This window comes from Thalassophryne amazonica, chromosome 3 (assembly GCF_902500255.1).
Source record: "Thalassophryne amazonica chromosome 3, fThaAma1.1, whole genome shotgun sequence".
Taxonomy (NCBI): Eukaryota; Metazoa; Chordata; class Actinopteri; order Batrachoidiformes; family Batrachoididae; genus Thalassophryne; species Thalassophryne amazonica.
The window spans coordinates 55,318,142-55,324,741 of NC_047105.1; the positions used below are offsets into that span (position 1 = coordinate 55,318,142).

Below are 6,600 nucleotides of genomic sequence, written 5' to 3' on the forward strand. Positions count from 1 at the left end.
CCTTGTTTCCCATGTAACAATAAGAAATATACTCAAAACCTGGATTGATCTTTTTAGTCACATAGCACTACTACAGTATTATTCTGAACACTATTGTATATGTTTATTATGTTGTTGTGTGCTGGGCAAACATTTCCACATCATACCTGCTACAGACAGGAGGTGTACGTGTAATAATACCTGTGTTACAGTGGTGACATCCCGTTCAGTTGTGTTTCTGGGTGCTGCACCGAGCCTCTGACATACGCGCAATTTCACATACATGTTATTACATAACATTTCCTTCGCTCTCCCTGGCTGGGGTCCAGTGGAGGTGGACAAATGTGGCACAACAACATGTCAGCAGGCTTTGCTGTGACCGATCGATCTCAAAGCTCAATCAACCGCGATCAGATCGTTTCAGATGCTGTTTTGATGCCGTCAGAATATGTAAATTGCAGTCAGATGGTAGGCAGGTCGGACAGGTGTCCCATCTCAACAGCACTTAGAGGGTTTTGAACATGTGCATCACACTCGGGGCACCGACCGATTTTGACCAAATGTGTCGACTTCCGCAGATGGCTGTCAGAATATTTTGGAACTGAAATCCGACACTTATCAGATGTGCGCCAATTCATAATTCTGACACCATTCTGCGTGATCTCGGCTATGTGTGATGGGGTAAAAGTGTTGGGGATCACCCAAGTACACCTTTATGCTAAATATGAAATAAATTGGTCAACTGGGTCTTGAGATATCGCGCTAAGAAGGGTGGCGATGACAGTATCTTGAATATCTCACTGTGACCTTGAAATTTACCTCAAGGTCACTGTAAATGACTGGTGTCGGGGGATTACCCAAGTACACCGTTATGCTAAATATGTATGAAATTGGTCAACTGGGTCTTGAGAAATGGAGCTTACAGGCAAAAATGGACAGACAGACGGACATGCTGATTGCTATATCCCCCGTTTCATACCGGGGGAGGGGATAAAAAGTGAGTAAAGCTCAAAGTCCTTGTGATAGCTTTTATTGCCATACATGGAAATTCATTGGGAACACCTCACATTCTATTCGCAATGAAGACATGAAGAAAAATTTATCAACTTTGTTATTACTTGACCACAGTTTCAGAGAACTGCTTCATATCTGTGTTGCATTGAGTTGACCAACTTCTGGCACCTGTGTACAGGTATTCTAGCCCAGGATGATTGGACTACATTCTACATTTCCTCTACATTTCTTGGTTTTGCTTCAGAAACAACATTTTTGATGTCACTCCACAAGTTTCTATTGGATTAAGGTCCCGGGATTGGGCTGGCCACTCCATAATGTTCATCTTGTTTGTCTGGAACCAAGATGCTGCTTGATTGCTGTTGTATTTGTGGTCGTCATCTTGTTGAAACACCCATTTCGACACCATAGCTTAAGAAACACACCTGATGCTTGCTCCACCATGCTTCACTGTCTTCACAGTGTACTGTGGCTTGAATTCAGATTTTAGGGTCATCAGAGAAACTGTCTGTGGCCCCTAGAACCAAAAAGACAATCTTGCTTTCATCAGTCCACAAAATGTTGCACCATTTCTCTTAGGCCAGCCAATGTGTTGTTTGGCAAACTGTAACCTCTTCAGCATGTCATTTTTTTCAACAATGGGACTTTGTGGGGGCTTCTTACCAATAGCTTGGCTTCACATCGGAGTCTTCTCATTGTTACAGTACTCACAGATAACTTTAAACCTTCTTTGATCACCCTGAAGCTGATCATTGGCTGAATATTTGTGATTCTGGCTATTCTTCAATCTATTTCAATGGTCTTACGTTTGCTTCCACCTCTTTCTACTTTTGTTGCCATTTTAAAGCATTTCAGATCATTTTCTGCACTTCTTTGTATGTTTCCCCCCGTCCAATCAACTTTTTAAACAAAATACACTGTTCTTATGAACAATGTCTGGAATAACCCATTTTACTGAGCTTTTCCAAAAGAAATTCACAACAACCAGCATGTGCAACATTTGCTGTCTTCATCTTTAAATAAGGGCCACCTGTAACGAGGCTCCTCTCTGAGCGTGGCGCTAATTTCAAGATGTTCAAAATTTAGCAACAACAGCGTGGCGCAGTTTGTGTTCGAGTTACTGCAACGGCTTAGAGGCATTTGCGTGGTGCTTACGAGTCTGCAAAAAGTCCATTATCCGTGCGCCTGGCACCTTCGCAGGACCTGAGAGGCTATTTTTGGAGCCGCTCCTCCTCTTGCGCGCACAATTGCACCTGCTCTGTGCGCTGGACTCTATATATTTTGTAGTGGATTAATCATTTCTGCCAAACCTTGGATGTTGAAAACACTTCTAATCACTTCTGGCATTTTCCTCTCTTTCCTGCTCCATGTGGGATGTATTTTGAGCAGCTTAAGGTAATTATTTTTAATGTTTTTTTTATAGCTTGATAAAACAGTTCCTTGCTATAAAAGTATGTATGTTGATGTCTGTTGTGTGTAAAAGTATGTTGATTTAATATCTTGTTAATGGATCACTGCGTGTGCGCACTGAGGCAAGACCTGAGAGGCTATTTTTGGAGCCGCTCCTCCTCTTGCGCACCAAATTCCACCTGCTCTGTGCGCTGGACTCTATATAAAATAATTATTTTGTAGCGGATTAATCATTTTCTGTCAAACCTTGGATGCCGAAAAATACCTGTAATCACTTCTGGAATTAATGTATCACATGAGCTCCGCTGTGTGTGCGCACTGGCGCACTGAGGCAGTAGTGACTCCTCATCACGCTTCAAACGAGCATTTGGGCAGAACGCCAGCTCACAAAAGAGTGATATTTCAGTCAATATTGGACGAACACAAAATTAAAATTTGGGTGACTGCGTGAAAGTGGATGTGTGTTTAAAGCCATGGAAGATAATAACTCCAGTGGAGCAACTAAGAGCTGTGCAGCAACACAGGTGGAGAGCGCGCAAAAGAGCGATTTTGAAGACACAACACAAAGTTAAAAGTTGTATCATGGTGACTTGTAAGCTGTGGAAGAAATAAAGAAATATATATATATTGAAAATGATCCACAGGTGTATATAATAAAACGGCCACCTCATTCTATATGCAGAACGGCACCGCGCGCAAAAGAGCGCTTTTGCAGAAATAAACAGACGAACACAAAGTTAAAGTGAAATCACGTTGTAAAAATGATTGTGCTTAAAGCCAGGGAAAAAATAAAGCCAGCAAGCCACGGATGGAACGGAAGCCAGAAAGAGCAGAGAGGCGGCTGTCCATGAAAGGACAACAGCAGTGCGCGCGCAAAAGAGCGATTTTGCAGAAATAAACGGACAAAGTTTTGTGTGTTTAAAGCCGCAAAAAAAAAAAAAAAAAAAAAAAAGCCAGAGAGCCGCGGAGCCAGCGAGGAGCACAGAGGCCGCTCTCCAGGAACCCGTGGTTCGGGTCTAGCTGGTCTGGTGCATTACAGGTGGACTGCAGCCTGGCGCACAGCGCACAACTGCGAACTGTGATGGAGTGTCTATTTTTGGACTGTGTTAAAAAAAAAAAAAAAAGAGACATCTTTAAATGCTGCTGTGAATCTGTGAATTGAAAACCCACACTTTAAAGGGACCAGGTGTGGGAGGGCTGGAGGTTTGGACCAAACTCATGCCTAAACGTGCGTCAACATGGCGTTACCATGGTGCTATCGTGGCACTACGTGGCTTAGTGTGGCTGATGCGAGCCATTCGAGGCTGTAATGGCAGGTCGGTCGTGGCTCACTAGAGGCTGCTACGCAGCACATGCGTGGTACAGAGAGGCACATAGTGGCACCTTCATAGTGGATACGTGTTAAGATGAAAACGTGGGTCATTCTTCAAATAATCACCCCACACCCATGCGTGGCTCCTTCTTCAGCCTTCATTATTCGGTGGGACCGAGGCTTAACTGAAGATAATGCCTCTAAGAGCCACTCTGAGCCACTATAATGCCACAATAGCTCACGAAAAAAAAAAAAAAAAAAAACAAAAAAAAAACAGGGTGCATGGCTCCTTCTTCACTCAGTGGGACTGAGTGAAGCCTACCGGTAATATTCCGTTTCTTCACTTTCTGTCAAGTCATAACAAATTTGATTAATTTTTCATGTTTTGATTTAGAATAGAATGTGCAGTGTTCCCAATGCATTTGTATGTATGGAAATGAAAAGGTATTATAAGGATTTTGAGCTTTTTACTCACTTCAATCAGCTTGGGACTCCGACAAGGCCGGTCACATCTCCTCCTCTCTCCTCTATCTCTGCTCCAACCTTCAAAGTCCCTACTTCACCAGGCTGTGAATTCTTCAAACTATATTGGATAATCATGGAATTGATCAGCTGGTCTCTGAATGCTATTGACACCATTTTTTCTACAAGAAGATCAGGGCCAGGGGACCCTGCATGCCCGGATGGAACTTACCCTGCGGGCTATGTTCTATGCCTGGGAGACTTGGTGGGTCGCATGCTTTCTGCCTTTCTCTGTGGAGGATGTCAAGGATTTATTCATATTTGGATACATAGTAGGAAGGCTGGTACTTATTGGCTTATGTACTGCCCTGACCTACCGGAAGATTGGCAAGATGGCTGCCGCCAAAATCACAACCCCTTGCTTTTCCATCATGATTAATGAGTTGGGCAAGGCGATGCATTCTCAGACTGCATTAACCCTTGAACTCAGACACAAATTGGATAACATCTCGGAGCAAATGCATGTCTTGCAGGGGAAACTGAAGATTTCAGAGGCCGGGGAATTTTTCATAATTGGGTTTTGGTTTGTTCATTTTGAAACACACTGTTGTTATTTTGAACACAACTCTACATAGTCTATCTGCAGATTACTGCAGATATCAGCAACCATTCTTTAGTTATGTTCACAGCTGTTCATGTAACCACACGCAGCAATAACATGATTCAATGTCTTATACATTTTAAACGTTGACGTTCCCTTTTAGATCTCTGATGGAGTAGAACAACATACAGCATGCATTTTCTTTTCACATATCACACTGAAGAATGAAGGCTCATGTGACGCAACTTTTATTTTCATTGAACAAGTGAAGGAGTTTTATGCACCTTGATATTAATGAACAATTACATGTGTTGTGTGCAACAAATGGAGGTTTATGTGAGCTCAGGTGCAGTAGAAATAGCCCTAACTGACACTATGAAGACAGCATGTCTCTAAAGAACAAGTGTAAACAGATATCAAGGCACAAACATACGTAAAAAGACCTGGAATGAAACAAACTGTACAGAACAACTCATGAAAGGAGCAGACAGAAATACTTAAAATATTGTTGATATCTTAAAAGTGACACATAACTTTTTTTTTTTTTACTTTTTTTATTTGAGAGACATTACTTAAGGAATGTTATTCAGTTTGTGGGAGATACAGGCTAATCTATGGGCAGTCATGCAGAACAATGCACTATAATACAAGTGTGAATATTGATTGTGTAAACACTGTACAAAAGCATTTTCCCTTCGTCCAATTTCATTCTCCATGCCTGTGTGTTTTCTTCTAAAAAATAAGCTCTGCCCAGTCAAGTTTCATAGAATACCATTAGTAAACTTAAATTAATGAGAATTTTTTTTAATATCTAGTATATATAAAAAGTCATTGTACTATGCCTTCTCATTAATGGAAACCTATATTAAAAATCAAATTGAACTCTGAATACAAAAAAAATTTAAATAATAATAATAATTAGAAAAAGAAGAAGAAATCAAATAAATCAGCAGTTCTCAAACTGCTCCCTGAAGCCCCATTAATGATGAAAACTATGCATGACTGGAAAACAGATTCATAATGTGAAGCATTTTACTCTTACAAAAATAATTTTCCACTTATGCTCGCCATTTTATTGAATTAACTTTACAAAACACAGGCAGGTCACTCTGATTGTTGGTGAATCTTTTGGAGGATAATTTGGAGGCTCTTTTCACTGGCGATCAGCATGAATAGTTTGAGAAACCCCGATCATTTCGGAAAAGTATAACCAAACAATAACAATGAGATGTTAGACAGAGAATGTGATGTTTGCACATCAGTGATTGTTGGATTTCTTTCAGGTTCCCCCTGCAGGAATCAAGTCCGTTATGGTTTTCATTATGAAAAGCAGTAATCATCACATCACTGTTGCAGTCTCTCATGTAGTCTGTGTGCGTCTCGCAGTGTCCTGCATGAAAATTAAGACACATCTCAAACACAACATAAATACAGAGAAATAGCTATTGTTTCACGGCTTTAATGGACCCAGCCTTGGCTTGTTTTTCATCTTACATAGATACCAGTGATTTTACATTTTATTTACCAAGGCAAAAAAGTAATATATAAAAGGACTTCTTTTGATGCTTGCCATACTTAACACCACACCACACAATGCTTACTCATACTCGTTTGTAATGTGAATTTTATCTAATCTTATATATATACACACACACAACCCCAATTCCAATGAAGTTGGGGCATTGTGTAAAATGTAAATAAAAACAGAATACAATGATTTGCAAATCCTCTTCAACCTATATTCAATTGAATACACAACAAAGACAAGATATTTAATGTTCAAACTGATAAACTTTGTTGTTTTTGTGCAAATATTTGCTCA

General features: G+C 40.5%; 1 protein-coding gene across 1 annotated transcript in view; it reads right to left on the reverse strand.

Moving 5' to 3' along the window:
- Window positions 1–5,010: 5,010 nt before the first annotated feature.
- Window positions 5,011–6,600, reverse strand: part of LOC117506762 (guanine nucleotide-binding protein G(i) subunit alpha-2) — a 243,715-nt gene continuing 242,125 nt past the window's right edge. Inside the window, exon 9 of the mRNA XM_034166349.1 lies at window positions 5,011–6,168. The gene's annotated coding sequence lies outside the window, so the exon portion shown is untranslated. The remainder of the gene's footprint in view (window positions 6,169–6,600) is intronic.